We start from the raw sequence: 24,511 nt of genomic DNA on the forward strand, positions 1-24,511 counted from the left end.
AAAGATCCTCAACTCTGTTCCAGTTATCGTCCCATCTCCTTACTCAATGTAGACCTAAAAATTTAAGCCAAATTGCTCGCCAATAGATTGAATAAATACCTGACTAGTCTAGTCCATCCGGACCAGGTGGGGTTTGAGCCTGGTCGGGAGGCCCGTGACAACACCCTTAAAACTTTTGATATCATTCATCACGCCTAGACTAACCACATCCCGCTCATGATCCTATCCCTAGATGCCGAAAAGGCGTTTTAACAGAATATCGTGGACTGCCCTTTACCAAACCCTTCAACATGTAGGCATAGGACCCTCTCTCCTGGCAAAAATTATGGCATTGTATCGCACGCCTTCGGCCCAAATAAAATAAAAAAAATTAATTAAATGGCTCCCTCTCGGCACCTTTCCCTATTCACAATGGCACACGACAGGGCTGTCCCCTCTCCCCCCTGTTGTATGTCCTGGTCATGGAACATCTCATGGCCTCCATTCGGAACAACACGGATATTAAGGGTATTAACATTGGAGGGATGGAATACAAGTGCTCGGCATTTGCTGATGACCTATTGGTCTATCTCACGGACCCTCATGTCTCTCTCCCTTCATTGATGTCCGAGTTGTCCCGTTTTGGAACATGGTCTAATTTCAAGATCAACTTCTCTAAATCTGAAGCGCTGAATGTTTCTCTCCCGGTCCTGTTAGTGTCGCTTCTCCAAAGTAATTTCCCCTTGGCCCTCCAGAGGTATTACGTATTTGGGTGCCCGTATAAGTACACAACTGTTTACAAATAATTTCATCCCCCTGCTGGCCAAGTTTCGTACTGATCTTAATTCCTGGCATAAGACTGAATTTTCCTGGTTTGGCCGTATTAATATTATTAAAATGTCTCTCCTTCCCCGATTACTTTATCTCCTGCAGACGATCCTCATCTCTATCCCATCTTCTTATTGGTTGCGGCTTCAGCAGTGCTTTGGCTCCTTCATTTGGCCGACTGGTCCTCCGCGTTTGAGCCGAGCTCTTCTGACTCGTTCCAGGGGTACAGGTGGGGTTGGTCTGCCGGATTGTCGGCTCTATTATCTGGCATCAACTCACGCGCGTGTTTTAGATTTTTTTCATAATCGCGAACCAAAACTGTGGGTCCGTTTGGCTCAACAACTATGTCCCAGTACCCTATCAACCCTGCCGTGGACCCTGTTCGGGAATAGACCGACCCAAGCCTCCTTTGTTGTTTACCATACCCTCTTGGCGTTGCGGTCCTTAGGGCCTGGAAGTACGCTTATAGACACCCTGGGTCCTTTAACTCCTATTACGGATAATCCAGCCTTTCCTGCTGGTAAGGCTGGTCGCTCCTTCCTAGGTAGGTCATCCACCGACCCCATGTATTTTGCCCAGGTCCTCTCCGCTTCCTCTCTTCTCCCTCTAACCTCCATCTGCCCCGATGATGTGCCCTCTACTCGCAATATGTATGAATACGCCCAGTTAAAGCATTTTTATGGAGCGGTTAATCGATGCGCACATCTTCACCGATTGTTGACTGACTTTGAGCGCCTATGTGTTTCCACCCAGCCCCCTACCCATGCCATCTCCACATTATATAAATTACTCCTTTCACAGCGTTCCCAACAACTCCCCTCCTTCTGCGGGGCCTGGGAGAGAGAATTACATACATTTACTGATGCACAATGGAAGCGGTGTTTCTCCCTTTCTCAAAAAGCCTCTATAGCCATTAGGGCCCAGGAAACTAGTTACAAAATTGTCTCTAGATGGTACCGAGTCCCGGCTGCTCTTCATAAATGGTATCCGTCTGTGCCTGACAATTGTTGGCGTTGTGGTGCTGTGGGAGGTTCCATGTCTCATGTTTGGTGGAGTTGCCCCTTGTTGAGGAGCTTTTGGGATGCAGTACTTAAATTAATATTGGAGGTTACTGGAGTCTCTGTTCCCAATTCTCCGGAAGCAGCTCTTTTATTTATGTTCCCGATGCCAATACACGTTTATAAAAGTTACATAGTTACATAGTTACATAGTTAGTACGGCTGAAAAAAGACACATGTCCATCAAGTTCAACCAAGGGAAGGGAAAAGGGAAGGAAAAATTTCTACACATAGGAGCTAATATTGTTTTGCTTCTAGGCTTATTCATGCTACTGTTGTATACTGAACAATGTCCTTTATATTGAGATGTGATGCACATTTTTGATTTTTGTTTTTTCTTTGGTCCTTGACATTGTTTGCTGTTTTTGTTTTTTTTTTTTACTGTGTGGAGGCCTTCCCTCCACTATGTTTTGTTATTTTGTGTACTGAAACTCAATAAAAATTTTGAATAAGAAAAAAAAATATTTCAGGCAACCCCCTCCTTTGCGCAATAATGATCTACTAAAAATGAATTGAGCTCATTATTTGGCAGGTATGAAAGATGACCACCAGCAGCCACTATTGTTGTATAATCTGTGGTGTACGGTCAAATCTCCCCGTTATACAGTGACATGATGGATAATGAGGTAATGTTGCCATTCAGGAGCCTGGGAAAGCTGGGCGGCAGTTCCTGATGCCCATATTAGTTGTCACTAAGAAATGACAGAAAAGAACGATAACATCTTGATAGAAGAGGGCAGCTTTTTTGGGCTCCGCAGCTGCAGGGATATTACATTTCACATTGATGCCCACATTTATGGCCCCCTGTATTCTGTGAATGGAGAGAGCATAGGGGCTGCCATAAAGTGTGACCGGCCATCACAGCAGTTTTCACTTCCCTCCATTCACGGCCTGGATCCTGCGGACGATGCTGGCGGTGATTTCAGTTCTGGATATATATTAGGGACAAGCTTACAATATATTTCCCCTATAAACTACTTAGAGGGTCTCCATGAGGGGCTTCACTTTCACTGTACTTCGTCTTATGAGGAATATATGGCTACCTATATGAAGTTATTACGCTCTCACCTCCATGTCGGGTTTGACCATCAGACCCCAGACAATCACATTACCTCCACCATGCTTGACAGATGGCGTCAGGCACTCTTCCAGCATCTTTTCAGTTGTTCTGCGTCTCACAAATGTTCTTCTGTGTGATCCAAACACCTCAAACTTCGATTCGTCTGTCCATAACACTTTTTTCCAATCTTCCTCTGTCCAATGTCTGTGTGCTTTTGCCCATATTAATCTTTTCCTTTTATTAGCTAGTCTTAGATATGGCTTTTTCTTTGCCACTCTGCCCTGAAGGCCAGCATCCAGGAGTCACCTCTTCACTGTAGACGTTGATACTGGCGTTTTTGCGGGTACTATTTAATGAAGCTGCCAGTTGAGGACCTGTGAGGCGTCTATTTCTCAAACTAGAGACTCTAATGTACTTGTCTTGTTGCTCAGTTGTGCAGCGAAGCCTCCCACTTTTCTTTCTACTCTGGTTACAGCCTGTTTGTGCTGTCCTCTGAAGGGAGTAGTACACACCGTTGTAGGAAATCTTCAGTTTCTTGGCAATTTCTCGCATGGAATAGCCTTCATTTCTAAGAACAAGAATAGACTGTCGAGTTTCACATGAAAGATCTCTTTTTCTAGCCATTTTGAGAGTTTAATCGAACCCACAAACGTAATGCTCCAGATTCTCAACTAGCTCAAAGGAAGGTCAGTTTTATAGCTCCTCTAAACAGCAAAACTGTTTACAGCGGTGCTAACATAATTGCACAAGGGTTTTAAAAGTATTTTCTAATCATCCATTAGCCTTCTAACACAGTTAGCAAACACAATGTACCATTAGAACACTGGAGTGATGGTTGCTGGAAATGGGCCTCTATACACCTATGCAGATATTGCATTAAAAAACAGACATTAGCAGCTAGAATAGTCATTTAGCACATTAACAATGTATAGAGTGTATTTCTGATTAATTTAATGCTATCTTCATTGAAAAAAACTGTGCTTTTCTTTCAAAAATAAGGACATTTCTAAATGACCCTAAACTTTTGAACGGTAGTGTGTGTGTGTGTGTGTGTGTGTGTACACACAATGCATATTATATTACACATGGCATGGTGGGGGCAGTGTGGTGGCATGGCGGGGGCAGTGTGGTGGCATGGGCATTCATGGCTGCCTGGCACTGGTGTTTGTTGATGATGTGACTGAAGACATAAGCGGCCGGATGAATTCTGAAGTATTCAGGGATTTACTTTCTGCTCAGATTCAACCACATGCAGCAGGTGATTGTCCATCTGTCCTGTGAAGAGACGTCCAATGACCCAAAACATTCTGCAAAAGCAACCCAGGAGTATATAAGGCAAAAAAGTGGAATATTCTGCAATGACCGAGTCACCAGATCTCAACTCGATCGAGCTGCAGAAAGACCCACAAACAAGCAACAACTGAAGAAGCGGCAGTAAAGGCCGGGCAAACATCACAAAGGAGGAAACCCAGCGTGTGGTGATGTCCATGGGTTCCAGACTTCAGGCCGTCATTGCCTGCAAAGGATTCTCTACAAAGTATTAAAAAAAACATTTATTGAGTGGCCATATTTACTCCATGTTCTGCGTGGGTTTGGATTCGGTCCTGTGTTTTGTCAGTGGGTCTCCTTATTGTATCTACATCCAAGAGCGGCGGTGTTCTTGAATGGACAGCTCTCTCCATACTTTGATTTGTCTCGTGTTACCAGACAGGGGTGTCCGCTTTCACCTTTATTATTTGCAATCGCTGTAGAACCCTTAGCTATTCTACTTAGATCTGATGGAATTTACCGGGGCATACCCCTAAGCTCTGCGGAACACCGAGTGGCATTATATGCTGACGACCTGTTGCTATTCATGTCATCTCCTGATGAGTCCCTTGATGTAGCAATGACCATAATTGATAGGTTTGGAGACTTTTCTGGACTGTCTATTAATTGGGGCAAATCGTGTCTGATGTACTTTTCCCCTCGCAGAAATGTTATGGTGGGTTCATTGGTGAGTGGTTTGAGGGTGGTTTCTAGTTTTAAGTATTTGGGAATCCAAATCACGAGATTAGACGCTGACATGGTACAGGCAAATGTGGCCCCCCTAATTCCGATGTTTCGAGATAAATTTAAGATTTGGTCGGGACTACCTCTATCCATAGCAGGACGTATCAACCTTATCAAAATGGTGGTTCAGCCTAAATGTCTTTATATTCTGCAACACATATTTGTATATATCCCAAGGTCATTTTTCCAGGAAATGGAATCGCAGCTAATTAAATTCATATGGGGATCTTCTAGATCTAAGTTACAGCTAGCAAAATTGCAACGACCCAGAGATTTAGGGGGAATGGCCCTCTCTGATTTATATTTATACTATCTGGCGGGCCAGCTCAAGTATATGGCCGCCTGGGTGTCACCTGACGTACCAGAGGGATTGGAACTATGTCTGGCTAACTACTTAGATATTCCTAAACTCTGGCCTGTATTAGAACCCTCACTTCCCCTTAGTAGGCAATCGTTACTGATACATAAGGTAGCTCGCAATGTCTGGTCGGCAGCACTTAAGATCTCAGGAGAGGACCAAATAATAGCGGAAACACCCCTATGGCAGAATGCGGCACTAGATCAGTTACTCTCCTCACAGGATGATACATTTTGGTCGACACTGGGGGTGAATACGGTGGGAGACCTATTTGAGAATAATGTGATGCTGTCCTTTACTCAAGTTGAGGAAACCTACCAAGCTCCAAGACGAGCTTTCTATAAGTATTTACAATTGCGCCATTCACTGCTGACTCAGTATAGGGTAAGAGAAACGCCTATTTCCACCTATCCCTTGATTGGGGTTATTAGATCACAGGGCCCCGGAGGGTTAATCTCATCCATCTATTCTTACCTTATACATGCGAAGGCAAATAAAGCAGCTTTCCCAGCAATGGACAGGTGGCAGACCTTGATCCCATCCCTAGATGTGGATTCCAGATTGGATCTATTAGAGTCACATAGATTTGTTTCTCCTGCTATTAACAATAAGCTCATACAGCTTTATATCATACACCAGAGCTATCTTACCCCGGTCCGTCTTTATAAAATGGGTAGACGACCTAATCCCAGTTGTCACCGGTGTCGCTATGAACCGGCTGATTTTCATCACATGATATGGGAATGCCCTTTACTTCAAGTTTTCTGGACTGAAGTTACTGATCTGTTATCCCGGGTATTGGAAGTCCCAGTTAGACTGGAACCAAGAGTTTGTCTATTTGGATTGGTGGAGGATGGGATGTATGCTAACCCAACACGTACGTGCCTTCGGGAGACGTTATTTATGGCAAGGAAGGCTATTGCTATTAGGTGGATGAATCCTCGTACTCCTACTAAACCTATGTGGATAGAACTGATTAATTCTATGATACCTTATGAACGAATTGTTTATGTTAACAGATGCCCTGATAAATTTCATCGGGTGTGGGATCAATGGTGTAATTCTGAGCTCACATCCTACTCCAACAATGCTTTATCTAGGGCTCTTAGAGCAGTCCCCATTTAAGGAGTTTTGTAAAAGGGGGGAGAAGAGGTGGCCTCTCCTATCTGTCTGGGTAATTTATAGTTAAAGATGGGATGCGACATTATAGATACCTTAGGTCGCTTAGATGGAATCGGGATTTGCTGGCTCTCTGTCTTCTGCATATGGTAATATACTAATGCTTCTAAGAAAATATGGAACATCGTGCACTATGAACGATTGTGAAAGGTTTATATACTATGTTTTAGTTTATTTCCTGTTTCAATTTGAGATTGATTGTAATGCCATGCATTGCTGACATGATATTGTAACACGCACTTTTGTATTAATGTCGGGCATGTCCGCTGTGCGGGGGCCCAGAAATGTCTTTTCTCATGGTGTTTATGTATCTCCTTCAATAAAACGAGTTTAAAAAAAACAAAAAAAAAACATTTATGGTAATGTTAATTTGTCCAATCACTTTTGATCACCTGAAATGAGGAGGTTGTGTAGAAAAAAGGTGGCAATCACTAAACTTTTCACAGGAGATTTTTGTTTAACCCCTTTAAATAAACCTGAAAGTCTAAACTTCAATTGCATATCAGTTGTTTCATTTCAAATCCAATGTGGTGGCAGCAAAACCCAAATCATGAAGATTGTGTCACTGCCCAAATAATTCTGGACCCAACCCACACACCCACCCACACAGCAAACACTCTGAACAAGCATAGCTGCAGTGTAAAGAATGGGGGTGGGACAGAGCAAGAGTATTGAACTACAGCGAAGCTGGAGTCATTGATCATATCCAAGCCCTTATGAAGATTAGTCTAAAATGATGAAGATCAAAGTTATAAAATACATTTTTTTTTAATTTGAAAAAATTAACAAATCTTCACAGAATAAAAACAGGAAGCGGATCACAAACTCAGCAGAACAATTAGAAGGTCGGCCAGATCAGGTTTCATTAGCGGTTGTGTCCAGCGTCTTTTTTAGCGGTTTTGTCCAGCAGTGCCGCCTTGTGGTCATTTTCTGTGCTACATCCTGGACCCCTACAACCCATTACATAGCTGGACAGAAAAACTACTGCACTACCACCCTGCAAACTGCAGTGGCAGCCATATTGGTTGTAACAACTTTCCCATGAACAGATAAAACAAAGAAAAAACCTCCACTGTAACCAGTGTCAGGAGGGGGCGCTAAAGCCGGTTTACTCTTCCAAACTGGATCTTTTATGCAATGGTAAAACTTGTATTTCCCAATAGATTTTCTCCATTAATATAAAACTATTTACACGTTATCATTCTTCATCAAATCTTGAGAGATAAAACGGCAGCGTTATCCCAGTCCATACGGGATGCCTCGGATTCTCCGTGCGAGCTGCATGTCCTTCACAAAGAGAGTGACCTTATTGGCCTGGTGACTGAAGAGGTAAGAATCTTCAAAGAGACGCACGAGGAAGTCCTCAGCTGACTGTGGATACAGAAGAGCATTAGTCCCTCTTAAAGTGACAGCACTCCCGGTATAATTTACTACACAGCTCGAAGAACTGATCAGATTTCACTTTTATGAGCTGATAGCTAGAGTGATGGTGGGGGGGGGGGGGGTCTGGCCTCTGGAACTCCCACAATGCTTCACAACCCCTATGCAAATGTCCCGCTAGGGCATATGGATGTGTTAGAGGGGGCGGGGGCTGAGTAGTGAACCACTGCAAAGAGCAGCTCCCCCTCTGGTTGACCCATGCGTTACATGGACAGTGCATTGTATGAGATACTGACCTCTTGTAGCGCCATAAGTGCGGTGCTTTGCCAGTAGTAAAACACGCCGCGGGAATACTTCAGGCAGATCTCTCTCACCTGCAAGAATAAAAGGGTTCAGAAATTGACGTCACAACATCGCGCCTGCCTGCGCGGAGCCGCTCCTGGCAGAATGTATAATTGGGCAAGGAGCAGTCAATCTGGCTCCAGCATTCAATTCAACTGTATCGGCGTCATAAGGATGCAGATGCAGTTGGAATTGGGACCAGTGGCAGTCACATGGGATGAAACATCATCCCAGGAGGCCGGCCTGGATGACGTTAGAGGACCGGCCTCCTGGGATGACATTTCATCCCATGTGACCGCCGCTGCAGCCAATCACAGGCTGCAGTGGTCTCCTGCGATGAAACGTCATCCCAGGAGGCCTGCTCAGCAGTTATTCGCAGCGGACATTCCGGGGGCGAAAAACTGCACCACAGTTTGGTGGGATTTTTCGCCAGAAATTCCCTGAGGACATTGGGGCTGATATCAGATACCCCGGCCCAGTATCAAATGAACCACTGCCCGGTGGTTGGGGATCACTACTCTATGGGACTGAGGGAGACAGCGAGCATAGTACTTGACTATTTCTGTCGATCCCATAGGGAATGAATAGAGCGGTCGGACTGCAGGTTGGAAATTCTTAGATCCCTCATTTCATAATATATCTTCATGGGTGTGAGATGTGTTCTCAGATTCCCTTCCCAGAGCCATAGAGTAACGTGCTTCCTGCAACCACTAGGGGGAGACGATTGTGCACATGCATACAGCTCCTGTTGTGCCTATATAAATCAGTCCTCAGTTTGTTCCCCCTAGTGGCAGCCTTGTGCTACAGAAATTTCTGTATGTAACAGATTTTTACCTGCATAGAAACGAACCCTCTAAGATATAAAGCTGAGAAACGGATTACAATCTAGTATTACACGACCCGAGGTTATCTGGAATTCATTTTTAAAATAAAATATATAATGAGAGTGATAAGATGATCAAGGTACAACTTTCTCTTACTTGGCGGAGATTGAGGAGGAGCTGCGAGTTTCTTCTGCGGCTGCGCCGACTTCCTGCGGGACGAGCTTTTCTGGGGTGGTTTCATGATGATGTAAAACGCTGCTGAGAGTCATACAATCAGTTAAGCGGATAAGAGACGGTGACAATTCAGCAGAATCACAGGTGACGTAGGATAAACTGAGCGGTTTTATCATTCCCCATCATTCTAACACAACTCACCCCCCCCCCCTCCAATACCAAAACATTCAGGTGTCGGGAAGGTCGATTTTACTGCATCCAAGTCGCCACCGAGCGCAAGACTTACATACGTATATACTGACTGATGCCACCAATGCAAGTGACAAGAAAGTGATGACATTGACGGTGACTCTCTGCTTTGTGCCGATTCTCTGTTATTCGTCCTGGAAATGTAAGACTTGACAGCTGTGTGTTACCAGTTGGGGGTGTGTCCCTACACGAACTGACAACGTCCAATCAGTGCTGACAGAGAGACTGTAGGGACACGACCTTTGATGAGGAGAATGGCAACACCAAGTTATCTATTAATACATAAATGTCAGGAGAAGTGACGGCTCCTCTTTAACCCCTTAATGACCGGGCCTGAAAAGACCTTAATGACCAAGCCAGATTTGTTAAATCTGGTATGTCTGACTTTATCAGAGAATAACTCTGCGAAAGTTTTGAATATCCAAGTAATTCTGACATTGTTTTTTCGTCACATGTTGTACTTTATTTTAGTGGTAAAAGTAGACTGATATGATTTGCGGAAATTAATGAAAAAATAGAAAAATTGAAGAAATTTTGTACAAATTATCATTTTTCCCTATTTTTAACTGCAATATGTCATATATGTACATACATACTGTACATTTTTTTTAATTAAATATATATTTCCATCGCTTTACTCTATTTGGCAGGACTTTTGAAAAAAAATAAAAATATTTTTCTTGAGCAATTTAGAAGACTTACAAGTTTAGTAATGATTTTATAAATTTTGAAGTACATTTTGTTTTCCTGCACCAAGCCAGGTTTTCAGAGGCTCATAGGTGTCAGAATGGTGGAAACCCCCACAAGTGACACCATTTTGAAAACTAGACCCCTTAAGGTATTTATTAAAGGAACAGTGTCACCACAATTTTTTTTTTAATATGTTAAAGATGTTAGTGCTTTATTAAAAACGTTTGGATTAATTTGTGTGTTTGTGTGTTACTTTTTTTTATTTTTACACTTTTTCTTCCCTATGGGGGCTGCCATTTTTTTTTCCATTTCTGTATGTGTCGATTAACGACACATACAGACATGGAATACGGCAGCTCCAGTCCCATAGGGACTGCGAACGGGGCCCGTTCCATCCAATTTCGTGTACGCCGCTGTGTGGGAACTGCGCATGCGCCGCTCCCACACAGTTGAATTTGAAATGCGCGCCGTCCGGCGCCATTTTACTGTGGACCGGAAGTCGCGGCCGGACAGTAAGATTACTACTTTCGGTTGCGGCTTCCAGACTTGTGCACATGGAGCAGCGGCAGCAGACGGAGCGGATGGACCGGAGGGAGCGGCGGCGACTGGAGCAGGTAAGTTATTTCTATGTATGTTCGTGTTTCAGTGTGTTTACTACTGTATGTTAACCTTCTACACTGTGTGTTAGCTCAAAAAATGGCGACACACAGTGTAGGAGGTTAAACCGTTCAAACCCCTCGTTTCTCCCGGCACTAGCCAGGATAAAGGAGGGGGGATTCTGAGAGCTCACTAGAGCGAGGGATTTTTACCCAATTTTGCAGCATAAAGCAATGTGGTTGCTTTACCACATGCAATGCTGCAATTTTGGGAATGGCTCCATCTAGTGACCAGTGCTGGGAAATATTATAAATTGAATCCAATTTATAATATTTCCTGACTCGTGAAAAAATAAATAAAAATTAGAACAATGTTTAATCACCTATACACTAACTGTTTAACTAAAAAAAAAAAAACATGTTTTGCTGGCAACACATTCCCTTTAAGGGGTGTTGTAAGTATTTTGACCCCACAGTTTTTTTGTAAGAATTCATGCAAAGCAGGCGTAAAAAAATATAATTTCACTTTTTTCATAAAAGTATCACTTTGAAGACCGATTTCTTTGTAAAGCGACCATGAGAATGAAGAAATGCACCCCAAAATCTATCACCCTGTTTCTCCTGTTTTCAAAAATGCCCACATTGTGACCCTAATGCGTTGCCTGGACACACGGCAGGGCCCGAAAGGAAGGGAGCAACCGGGGGCATTCAGGTCTCATTTTTGCTTAAAAATGTTTTAGGCCCCACTGTATATTTGGAGAGGTTTTGAACTACCAGAACGATAGAAACTCCCCATAAACGACCCCATTTAGAAAACTAGACACCTTAAGGTATTTATCTAGGGGTGTAGTCAGTATTTTGACCCCACAGTTTTTTGCTAAATTGAATGCATAGAAGGTGAAATAAAAAAAAACAACACTTTTTATATCAAAGTATCACTTTGAAGACCGATTTCTTTGTAAAGCGACCATGAGAATGAAGAAACACCCCCCAAAATCTATCACCCTGTTTTTCTCCTGTTTTCAAAAATGCCCCCATTGTGACCCTAATGCGTTGCCTGGACACACGGCAGGGCCCGAAAGGAAGGGAGCAACCGGAGGCATTCAGGTCTCATTTTTGCTTAAAAATGTTTTAGGGCATGACCACACGTGGCGGATTTCCTCCGCAACTGTCCGCATCAATGCCGCACAGAATCTGCGTTGCAGATTCTGCTGCGGATCTGCACAAAATGTGCAGTAAATTGATGCGGACTAGCTGCTGCGGACTGCGGTAAAAGTACTTCCCTTCTCCCTATCAGTGCAGGATAGAGAGAAGGGACAGCACTTTCCCTTGTGAAAGTCAAAGAAATTCATACTTACCGCCCGTTGTCTTGGTGACGCGTCCCTCCTTCGGCATCCAGCCCGATCTCCCTGGATGACGCGGCAGTCCATGTGACCGCTGCAGCCTGTTATTAGCCTGTGATTGGCTGCAGCCGTCACTTAGACTGAAACGTCATCCTGGGAGGCCGGACTGGAGACAGAAGCAGGGAGTTCTCGGTAAGTATGAACTTCATTTTTTTTTACAGATACATGTATATTGGGATCGGTAGTCACTGTCCCGGGTGCAGAAACAGGTACTGCCGATCGCTTAACTCTTTCAGCACCCTGGACAGTGACTATTTACAGACGTCTCCTAGCAACGCTCCCGTCATTACGGGAGCCCCATTGACTTCCTCAGTCTGGCTGTAGACCTAGAAATACATAGGTCCAGCCAGAATGAAGAAATGTCAAGTTAAAAAAGCAAGACGGATCCGCAGCACACATAACATGTGCATGACAGCTGCGGACTTCATTGCGGAATTTAGAATCTCCATTGAAGTCAATGGAGAAATTCCGCCATGAGTCCGCCACTGCTCCGCAACAGACAGAGCATGCTGCGGACACCAAATTCCGCTCCGCAGCCTATGCTCCGCAGCGGAATTTTACGCCTCGTCTAAACGAACACTGCTAAATTAAAGTGTAAGTCAATGGACAAACGGCTCCGCTGCGGATTAACGCTTCGGAGTGTCCGCAGCGGAATTTAAGTGAAATTCCGCCACGTGTGAACCCAGCCTTAGGCCCCACTGTATATTTGGAGAGGTTTTGAACTACCAGAACGATAGAAACTCCCCATAAACGACCCCATTTAGAAAACTAGACACCTTAAGGTATTTATCTAGGGGTGTAGTCAGTATTTTGACCCCACAGTTTTTTGCTAAATTGAATGCATAGAAGGTGAAATAAAAAAAAAAACACTTTTTATATCAAAGTATCACTTTGAAGACCGATTTCTTTGTAAAGCGACCATGAGAATGAAGAAACACCCCCCAAAATCTATCACCCTGTTTTTCTCCTGTTTTCAAAAATGCCCCCATTGTGACCCTAATGCGTTGCCTGGACACACGGCAGGGCCCGAAAGGGAGGTAGCACCCGAAGACTTTCAGGACACACATTTTGCTTGAAAATGTTTCAGGTCCCATTACACATTTATAGAGGCACTGAGCTGCCAAAAAGATAGAAACTCCCCATAAATGACCCCATTTTGAAAACTAGACCCCTTAAGGTATTCATCTAGGTGTGTACTAAGTATTTTGACACCACAGTTTTCGCAGGAATTAATGCAAAGCAGGTGGAAAGAACATTTTATTTCACTTTTTTTCACAAATGTGTCATTTTAAGGTCAGATTTCTTGTACAGAGAACATGAGAATAAGGAAATGCACCAGAAAATGTATCACCCTGTTTCTCCTGTGTTCAAAAATATCTCCATTGTGGCCCTAATGTGTTTCCTGGACACACGGCAGGACCCAAAAGGAAGGGAGCACCCGGAGGCTTTCAGGATACACATTTTGCTTTGAAAATGGGAGGATTCTACTTTTCTAGATTGAGAAATAGATGTCCCTAACAGTTTCTACACCCTATGACTATGTCATGCTAAGAAAGCAGCTGTCCTGAAATCATGTCAGTCCATAGACATTATGTATATCAACCCGCTCTGATATATAGTAAGTTAGAGTGGGAAAATGTATTAAACTGTTGGCGGAAAAAGGCAATATATCCAAAAAAAAGGAGGAAGAATGTATCCTTCTATGTGGAAAACTAGAGCATGTTCACAGCATGAAAGAAAATTTGTAGGGCTGTAATGACTTTATTATTCAAAGTGACTGGTCATACAACGTCTCTTTAGCTCCATCAATCCCTATATAAGGGACGAATGTGCCAAGTGACGCGGTACACCATAACAAGCCCCTGCCCGGCAAGGTAGGAACCGCCATGTGCAGAAAACAACCAATCACCTGTAGAATATATAAAGGGGCAGTGTCCCACACCGCATGTATAGATACAGTAAAGGACCACTACTCCCCAAATTAATGTCGCTATTTCTAGAAGTATTGACCGGTGTAAGAGGTCCACCAAAATCCCAAACAAAACTGTAATAAAGCCCATAGTGTATTGATAAGGACAAAACAGGGACTTATGCATAGACCAGGGTTGGAAGGACAAGTGGAACAATAATATCGTGACTCACTTCGCTGTCCTCGTTTGCTGCAGACCCGACACCGTTTTTTGGGGTATTTTTGGTTAGATGTTGAAGGGATGGGGTGTAAAAAATGTTTTTCAACAAGTTGGTGTACATCCTCTGACTCATGGACTACTCTCTGGTCTGCAGATTGAAATAGGAGATCTTCAATCACTTTCTCCTGAAATTCAAAGAATGTCGCCCTGCCCGCTGATTTTTTGTACAGGACAAATGCGTTCTGCATCGCAACCTGAATTTGTACTAGCCGATGACACACACAGGCTTTTTTCTATCTGCAGAGGCCCCACGTTCTCTAACAGTTTCTGTTGCACTTGTATGGATAGTGCTGATCGTGTAGACGTCCTTGCGGTCACGAAATTTTAAAGCTAGCATCTTCTCAATTTGAAAAGTGCATGACTCCCCCTTTCGTAGTTTTTTATCCACAAGTTGACGTGGGAAACCTTTGCGATTCCTGCGTATTGTGCCACAGGCTCCGGTGTTGGCACAATGAAGGGCGCTAAACAATGGCACACTGGTATAAAAACTGTCCGTGTATACATGATACCCCTTGTGTAGGAAAGGGACAATTAAATCCCACACAATCTTACGAGTGGTACCAATATTTGGAGGGCACCCTGGTGGATTTAATTCACTGTCTTTACCCTCGTAGATCTTAAATGCACATGTGTAGCCAGTAGTGCTTTCACATAACTTGTAGGTCTTTACCCCGTATTTTGCACTTTTTGAGGGTATGAATTGACGGAATGAGAGACACCCTTTGAAATTTGTGGGATTCCACAACCTGGCATTAGGTGACGAAGGCTTATTGGCAATGTACTGCCTGGCATACAAATTTGTTTCCTGCACAAAATGTTCCAAAACTTGGTCCGTAATAAAAATATTTAAATAATTTAGTGGTGAAAAATTACTGACATTGGGACTTATGCCAGGAGTAGCAATAAAGTCATTTATGGTGGGAGAAAATAAACTCGTGGGTTCCCACACTAAATCGGTTTGGTGGGGTTATGCAATTTCAGGGGCTGCACTTTGAACGGACGTTGTGGCAACTGCGCCGTCTCCCATATCACTGGTGCTGGGTCTCATATCCATAGAATCCCTTGAAGCGACACTTTCGCTGTCGCTTTCAAGTAAGGCTGGGTTCACACGACCTATTTTCAGACGTAAACGAGGCGTATTATGTCTCGTCTTACGTCTGAAAATAGGGCTACAATACGTCGGCAAACATCTGCCCATTCATTTGAATGGGTTTGCCGACGTACTGTGCAGACAACCTGTAATTTACGCATCGTCGTTTGACAGCTGTCAAACGACGACGCGTAAAAATACAGCCTCGTCAAAAGAAGTGTAGGACACTTCTTTGGACGTTTTTGGAGCCGTTTTCTCATAGACTCCAATGAAAACAGCTCCAAAAACGGACGTAAAAAATGCAGCGAAAACGCAGCGAAAACCGTGAGTTGCTCAAAAAACGTCTGAAAATCAGGGTCTGTTTTCCCTTGAAAACAGCTCCGTATTTTCAGACGTTTTTGGTCACTACGTGTGCACATACCCTAAAAGCTCAACTTCAGATGCAGAATCCGTATCTGAGCATAGCATCTGATCGGCTTCCTCAACGCTGTATCTTCTGGCAGCCATAATGATAATACAGTCTAAACCGCAAATAATAAATGGAACTAGCGGTTTAAATTTTTTTTTTATCAACTAAGGCCTCATGCACACGACCGTAAAAACACCCGTTATTGCGGGTCGTAATTACGACCTGCAATAACGGGTTCATAGACTTCTGTTACCTACGGGTACCTTCCCGTTTTCTCACGGGAAGGTGCCCGTGCCGTTAAAACTAATAGAACATGTTCTATTTTTCTATTTTACGGGCCGTGCTGCTATAATTTATAATGACAGCACGGCTCGCAAAAGTGGCCGGCTGCCCGCCGCCGGCCGTGCTCGTACTTACGAGCACGGTCGTGTGCATGAAGCCTAATCAACTAAGAACACTAAAAGAATGAAACTTTTTTTTATTGTTTTTTTTAAGTTTTTTTTTTTTCAAACCTAAAGCCTACGCCTAACACAAACCGTAAACCCAAGCCCAGAACAGCACCCTACGCCGTCTAAGGCCCCATGCACACGAACGTGTTTTTGCGGCCGCAATTCCCCCGAAAATCCACGGGAGAATTGCGGCCCCATTCTTTTCTATGGGGCCATGCACACGACCGTAGTTTTTGCGGTCCTTGCACGGCCCAGGAGCCCGGGCATGTCTTATTACGGCCCTGTTCTGCGGTCCGGGCTCATTGAAAACAATGGTGGCGGCCATGTGCATGTCCCGCGATTTGACAGTCCGCAGCCGGCCGACCCAAAAATCACGGCCGTGCACACGGTCGTGTGCATGAGGCCTAACAGCGTACACGCCGTCTAACAGCGTACCCTAAAAAGAAAGTAGTTTATAGTACGATTCTTAGTATATACAGTAAATATATTTATATATATATGTATATCTATATACTATAAAATACTGAAAAAAATTTGTTTTTTTTAATAAACTGTGTATGAGGAACAAGTGATTTTGTGAGGGGACACTGACACACTTGTATCTGTTTCTCTCCACAGCTAGAACAGTGAGGAGAAACAGATACATATTTTTACTTTCATTTTACAGTAGTGATCACTATGATTGGATCTCATAGTGATCACAAAAGATCAGGACCCAATACTATTGGCTCCTGATCACTGCTCTAAGAACAGAGCTGCTAGCAACAGCTCGTTCTTAGAGCAGGAGCTATCATTTAGACACTCCCGGCGGCTCTGTACGCAGTAACAGCATGTGACCGCTGTGATTGGCTGTCACAGCGGTCACATGCTGTTACGACGAAATCGGCAGGTCCTGATGGCTGCACTAAGAACCGGACCTGTTACTTACAGCCGGTTTTTAGTGCAGATGTCACCAGGGTGCCGTTAAACCCCCTCTAATACAGCGACGCCAAAAGGCGTCGCTCTAGACCGAGTACCTGCACCGCCTGACGTCAAAAGACGGTGGGCGGTCGTTAAGGGGTTAACAATATTGTCTGTATCCTGTATAATTCATGAGGACGCACGTGCTGCCCGGCGTGATGTCAGCGTCACCGTATCTATCAATGATTATACACTGAACTCTAGAAAACTGCTAGATACACCAGGACGACTGTATACATCAGAGTTTCCCAACCTTTTCAGGCTCGAGACACCCCAGGGAAAAAAAATAATTCTCAGGGCACCCCTACCAAAAATTGTTTACAAAACGACAAAAAATGGCGAAAAACAAGCAGTACACTCTTAGGCCTGATTTAAACAAGCGTGTGCGTTTTGCGCAAGCAAAAAACGCAACTTTTGCGCGCACAAAAAGGCACTTAACAGCTGCGTGTGTCATCAGTGTATGATGCGCGGCTGCGAGATTTTCTCGCAGCCGCCATCATTATGACACTCCGTTTGGATGTTTGTAAACAGAAAAGCACGTGGTGCTTTTCTGTTTACATTCAGAGAATGACAGCTGTTTAGCGTACCACGCAGTTCGCACGGAAGTGCTTCAGTGCGACATGCGTGGTTTTCACGCACCCATTGACTTCAAAGGGTCGTGATGCGCAAAAAACGCAGAAATATAGAACATGTCGTGAGTTTTAAGCAGCGGACTCACGTTGCGCAAAACTCACGGACTGTCTGCACTGCCCCATAGCCTAATATAGGTCCGTGCGACACGCGTGAAAAGCACGCGTGTATATTACGCTCGTCTAAATGATGCCTTAGGGTATGTTCACACAACATTTTTTTGTAAGGCAGAAACTAAAAATCTGCCTCCAAATTCATTTACGAATTTTGAGGCAGATTTTGAATTGACAGCGCTGTTTGACTTTTTTTTTTTTGCTGTGTTTTTTGCACACATTTTTTTTAAGCCGTTGAAGCGAATGCAAAAACCGCAGACAAAAAAGCACCAAACGAGCGCCGCAGGTTTTTTCTGCCTCCTATTAATTTCAATGGGAGGTCAGAGGCGGAAACCACTTGAAGACCGTCAGCCCCCCACTCACAGTAATGACCGTCAGCCCCCCACTCCCAGTAATGACCGTCAGCCCCCCACTCACAGTAATGACCGTCAGCACCCCCCACTCACAGTAATGACTGTCAGCCACCCCCACGCACAGTAATGACCGTCAGCCACCCCCACTCACAGTAATGACCGTCAGCCCCCCCCACTCACAGTAATTACCGTCAGCCCCCCCCACTCACAGTAATTACCGTCAGCCCCCCCCACTCCCAGTAATGACCGTCAGCCCCCCCACTCACAGTAATGACCGTCAGCCCCCCACTCCCAGTAATGACCGTCAGCCCCCCACTCACAGTAATGACCGTCAGCCCCCCCACTCACAGTAATGACCGTCAGCCCCCCCCCACTCACAGTAATGACCGTCAGCCCCCCCCCACTCACAGTAATGACCGTCAGCCCCCCCCCACTCACAGTAATGACCGTCAGCCCCCCCACTCACAGTAATGACCGTCAGCCCCCCACTCCCAGTAATGACCGTCAGCCCCCCACTCACATTAATGACCGTCAGCCCCCCACTCACAGTAATGACCGTCAGCCCCCCACTCACAGTAATGACCGTCAGCCCCCCACTCACAGTAATGACCGTCAGCCCCCCACTCACAGTAATGACCGTCAGCCCCCCACTCACAGTAATGACCGTCAGCCCCCCACTCCCAGTAATGACCGTCAGCCCCCCACTCACAGTAATGACCGTCAGCCCCCCCCCACTCACAGTAATGACCGTCAGCCCCCCCCACTCACAGTAATGACCGTCAGCCCCCCCCACTCACAGTAATGACCGTCAGCCCCCCCACCCACTCACGGTAATGACCGTCAGCCCCCCTACTCACGGTAATGACCGTCAGCCCCCCCACTCATGGTAATGACCGTCAGCCCCCCCCACTCACGGTAATGACCGTCAGCCCCCCCCCCTCTCACGGTAATGACTGTCAGCCCCCCACTCACGGTAATGACCGTCAGCCCCCCACTCACGGTAATGACCGTCAGCCCCCCACTCACGGTAATGACCGTTAGCCCCCCCACTCACAGTAATGACCGTCAGCCCCCCCACTCACAGTAATGACCGTCAGCCCCCCCCCTCACAGTAATGACCGTCAGCCCCCCCCACTCACAGTAATGACCGTCAGCCCCCCACTCACAGTAATGACCGTCAGCCCCCCACTCACAGTAATGACCGTCAGCCCCCCCACTCACAGTAATGACCGTCAGCCCCCCCACTCCCAGTAATGACCGTCAGCCCCCCCACTCCCAGTAATGACCGTCAGCCCCCCCCACTCACAGTAATGACCGTCAGCCCCCCCCACTCACAGTAATGACCGTCAGCCCCCCCCCACTCACAGTAATGACCGTCAGCCCCCCCCCACTCACAGTAATGACCGTCAGCCCCCCCACTCACAGTAATGACCGTCAGCCTCCCACTCCCAGTAATGACCGTCAGCCCCCCACTCACATTAATGACCGTCAGCCCCCCACTCACAGTAATGACCGTCAGCCCCCCACTCACAGTAATGACCGTCAGCCCCCCACTCACAGTAATGACCGTCAGCCCCCCACTCACAGTAATGACCATCAGCCCCCCACTCACAGTAATGACCATCAACCCCCCACTCACAGTAATGACTATCAGCCCCCCACTCACAGTAATGACCGTCAGCCCCCCACTCACAGTAATGACCGTCAGCCCCCCACTCACAGTAATGACCGTCAGCCCCCCACTCACAGTAATGACCGTCAGCCCCCCACTCACAGTAATGACCGTCAGCCCCCCCACTCACAGTAATGACCGTCAGCCCCCCACTCACAGTAATGACCGTCAGCCCCCCACTCACAGTAATGACCGTCAGCCCCCACTCACAGTAATGACCGTCAGCCCCCCACTCACAGTAATGACCGTCAGCCCCCCACTCCCAGTAATGACCGTCAGCCCCCCCACTCACAGTAATGACCGTCAGCCCCCCACTCCCAGTAATGACCGTCAGCCCCCCACTCCCAGTAATGACCGTCAGCCCCCCACTCACAGTAATGACCGTCAGCCCCCAACTCACAGTAATGACCGTCAGCCCCCCACTCACAGTAATGACCTTCAGCCCCCCCACTCACAGTATAATGACCCCTCAGTAAAGCCACCATCAGCCTCCGTCCCCCCAGTAAAATGACCATCAGCCCCCTCCAGTAAAGCCACCATCAGCCTCAGTCCCCCCGCCCCCCGATAAAATGACCATCTGCCCCTCTAGTAAAGGGACCATCACAGACAGAAAGTGTGCTTACCCCTGGGGAAGGAATAAATAAGGATGTATAAGAACAACAACTCCCAGCATGTCCAGGATGTTATGTGATATCAGAGAAAGTTTACAGGATGAGGAGGTATAAGAGGAGAGTACTACAACTCCCAGCATGTCCAGACTGTAGCGTGATATCAGAGGACATTACAGGGAGGAGATATAAGAGGAGGGGACTACAACTCCTAGCATGCCCAGACTGTTATTATGGGATATCAGAGGACATTACAGTGAGGAGGTATAAGAGGAGAGAACTACAACTCCCAGCATGTCCAGGCTGTTGTTATGGGATATCAGAGGACATTACAGTGAGGAGGTATAAGAGGAGAGGACTACAACTCCCAGCATATCCAGACTGTTATTATGGGATATCAGAGGACATTACAGTGAGGGGGTATAAGAGGAGTGAACTACAACTACCAGCATGTCCAGGATGTTATGGGATATCAGAGGACATTACAGGGAGGAGGTATAAGAGGAGAGGACTACAACTCCCAGCATGTCCAGGCTGTTATTATGGGATATCAGAGGACATTACAGTGAGGAGGTATAAGAGGAGGGGACTACAACTCCCAGCATGTCCAGACTGTTATTATGGGATATCAGAGGACATTACAGGGAGGAGGTATAAGAGGAGAGGACTACAACTCCCAGCATGTCCAGACTGTTATTATGGGATATCAGAGGACATTACAGGGAGGAGGTATAAGAGGAGAGGACTACAACTCCCAGCATGTCCAGACTGTTATTATGGTATATCAGAGGACATTACAGGGAGGAGGTATAAGAGGAGAGGACTACAACTCCCAGCATGTCCAGACTGTTATTATGGGATATCAGAGGATATTACAGGGAGGAGGTATAAGAGGAGAGGACTACAACTCCCAGCATGGCCAGACTGTTATTATGGGATTTCAACCTAGAAACGAACCAATTGGGACATATCCCTGAAAGAAATATTGTACTCAAGATGAAAAGTACAAAAAAATATCTTTATTAAATATAATGACAAAATAACACAATAATAGGAAAAAGAGGAATGATACAACATATACGGAGACATAAACAGCAGGGTCAGATGTACAAGACCATGACCAACAGAATCAACCGTCCACTAATGACCTAAAACACGCTCAGATGATAATAAGTAACACACAAGCCCAGGGGTGTATAATGTGACATATGGCACAATATTGCTGGCAAAAAATTCCTGTGTACAGAGATAATAACCTATACACAGACAGAACCTACACAGTATATGATAGCATATAGAAAAAGCAATGTGCATGTGGCAATCTACATGTAATAATACATCAAGGCCAGTACGATAGGTAAAGGGAGCATCTGAATAGGTATGCATCCAATGGAACGTACAATGCTGGCACAAGAAACAATGCAGATACCAATGTATATCAGAAGGTGTAATAGGACGTGCAGTGCTAGCACAGGAAACAATGTATATCAGAAGGTGTAGCAGCTCAGATAGCAAAAAAAGAAAAAACTGCCATAGCTAAACCGAATGAACACATACCCTGAGACATGTTGAGGAGCGTGAGGGGTCAGAAGAGCTGGATGGGTGAACAGACGCCTCGACGCGCGTTTCGCCCGATAGACCGGCTTCGTCAGGAGGCTCAATTATGTTATTATGGGATATCAGATGACATTACAGTGAGGTATAAGAGGAGAGGACTACAACTACCCACATTCCCCTGGCTCCATTTCTCACACAACTGCTAAGAAAGTAAAGAAAACCGCACTTACCCTGCCCAGTGTTAATGGCTCTTCTCCCTTCGTCAGGCTTCTAGTGGGAAGCTGTGGGCGGTGCTTGTAACAGACGTCCGCGGGTCACGTCTGCTACAACGTCGGGGGCGGAGCTTGTAACAAAAAAAAATAAAAAATGTAATTTATTTTTTTTGCCGTGGATGAGCCGCGGCACCCCTGAACAGCTCTCGGCACCCCGGTTGGGAACCACTGGTATAGATTATATAATTGCCCCACAATATAAAAGCCAAGAAAAACCAAAATGCTCCCGCACTGCGTTCTTCCAGGTTATGTATCGCCCCCTTGTGGCTAATAGAAGAAGTACACCAAATGTTCAAACCATCGCTAAAGCCAACAAAACTATATCCTGATGTTTGATCTCCCACAATCTATAATAATTATAATACACGATCACCGCACGGTCTCAATGACGTCATCAAGACCTCGGGCTGTAAAGAAAAGCCTGTTTATACCCCTGGGTTCCAGGATGGGTCTATTTTAGGCTCGATGGGTTTCTATCAAGTTCTATAGAAAATGCTTAGAAACGTTGTGATAAAAAAAAACGTTTTATTGACATTAAGACCCCTTTACCAATGTCGATAATCATACGAGCGCTTGTTTTCGATCACGGGCAGCGACGATCAGTCGATAAACTGCACTGATTGGTCAGCTGATCACTTCTTTTATGCGTCCCAAAAAAATCGTCGTTGTCCACAGCGTACAAACAGGGGATGTGCTGCCGACAATACGTAAACTGTACGAGCACGGACCATCGTATTAACCATCGCTCATCCCCGTACAGCGTGCGTCGGCTCGTGTAAATGAGCGCCGACTCACTGGATACATCGTTGATCGTGCAAGTTCCATCTAGGGAAAAACTGTAAACAGAGAGGAGGGGGATGCAGCTGCAGTTTCTTATGCCCCACGCACGCGACCGTATTTTTCATCAGTAATTACAGAAGGGACTCTCCCATAGAAGTCTATGGGCGCTTCCGTAAATATGGGCGGCTATGGATACGCATCCGTACTCTGACCGTATTTACAGAAGCGTTGCTACGCAACATGCTGATGACATCATTTGCATCCTCCCTCTTTTTTTTTACGGATCCGTATATACCGATGCAATATGGACTGTATTTCGGGATAGATGAAAATACGGTCGTGTGCATGGGGTCTTACTTGGTGTTGCAATGAGGGGGGAGGGGTAGCGGCTGGTACTTGCTAGTTATACTATTACTGATATACTCATTAAAGGGGTCTTCCCATCAGACACATTTATGACGTATCCATAGGATGTCAGATAGATGAGGGTCCCACCTCCGGCTTTGTCTGATCTGTTTCCGTAACTCCCATAGTAGTGAATGCGGGTCCCAGAGGTGGAACCCCAATCTACCTGACATTTATGACATATCTGCTCGTTTGCTCCGGTCACACGGAGCTATGGATAATACGGAGCTATGGATGACACGGAGCTATGGATGACACGGAGCTATGGATAACACGGAGCTATGGATAACACGGAGCTATGGATGACACGGAGCTATGGATGACACGGAGCTATGGATAACACGGAGCTATGGATAACACGGAGCTATGGATAACACGGAGCTATGGATAACACGGAGCTATGGATAACACGGAGCTATGGATGACACGGAGCTATGGATAACACGGAGCTATGGATGACACGGAGCTATGGATAACACGGAGCTATGGATAACACGGAGCTATGGATAACACGGAGCTATGGATAACACGGAGCTATGGATGACACGGAGCTATGGATAACACGGAGCTATGGATGACACGGAGCTATGGATAACACGGAGCTATGGATAACACGGTGCTATGGATAACACGGAGCTATGGATAACACGGAGCTATGGATGACACACAGCTATGGATAACACGGAGCTATGGATGACACGGAGCTATGGATAACACGGAGCTATGGATAACACGGAGCTATGGATGACACGGAGCTATGGATGACACGGAGCTATGGATGACACGGAGCTATGGATAACACGGAGCTATGAATAACACGGAGCTATGGATGACACGGAGCTATGGATGACA

The 24,511-nt window shown here is 45.6% G+C and overlaps 1 protein-coding gene and 1 long non-coding RNA gene across 3 annotated transcripts in view; both read right to left on the reverse strand.

The window, feature by feature from the left end:
- LOC142684081 (histone H3-like centromeric protein A) overlaps positions 1–22,470 on the reverse strand; it is a 245,238-nt gene extending 222,768 nt beyond the window's left edge. Inside the window, exon 1 of the mRNA XM_075847469.1 lies at positions 22,433–22,470. The gene's annotated coding sequence lies outside the window, so the exon portion shown is untranslated. The remainder of the gene's footprint in view (positions 1–22,432) is intronic.
- Positions 7,264–9,663, reverse strand: LOC142684089 (uncharacterized). 2 transcript variants are annotated; one of them, XR_012853985.1, is made up of 4 exons: positions 9,521–9,663; positions 9,217–9,315; positions 8,191–8,268; positions 7,264–7,885 (listed from the first exon to the last, which is right to left on the reverse strand). It is a non-coding gene; the product is annotated as an uncharacterized LOC142684089 (long non-coding RNA). The 2 variants fall into 2 exon arrangements; XR_012853984.1 differs by having other exon boundaries at positions 9,217–9,318.
- Positions 22,471–24,511: the final 2,041 nt, after the last annotated feature.

This window comes from Rhinoderma darwinii (genome assembly GCF_050947455.1).
Source record: "Rhinoderma darwinii isolate aRhiDar2 chromosome 4 unlocalized genomic scaffold, aRhiDar2.hap1 SUPER_4_unloc_5, whole genome shotgun sequence".
In the NCBI taxonomy this organism is placed as follows: Eukaryota; Metazoa; Chordata; class Amphibia; order Anura; family Rhinodermatidae; genus Rhinoderma; species Rhinoderma darwinii.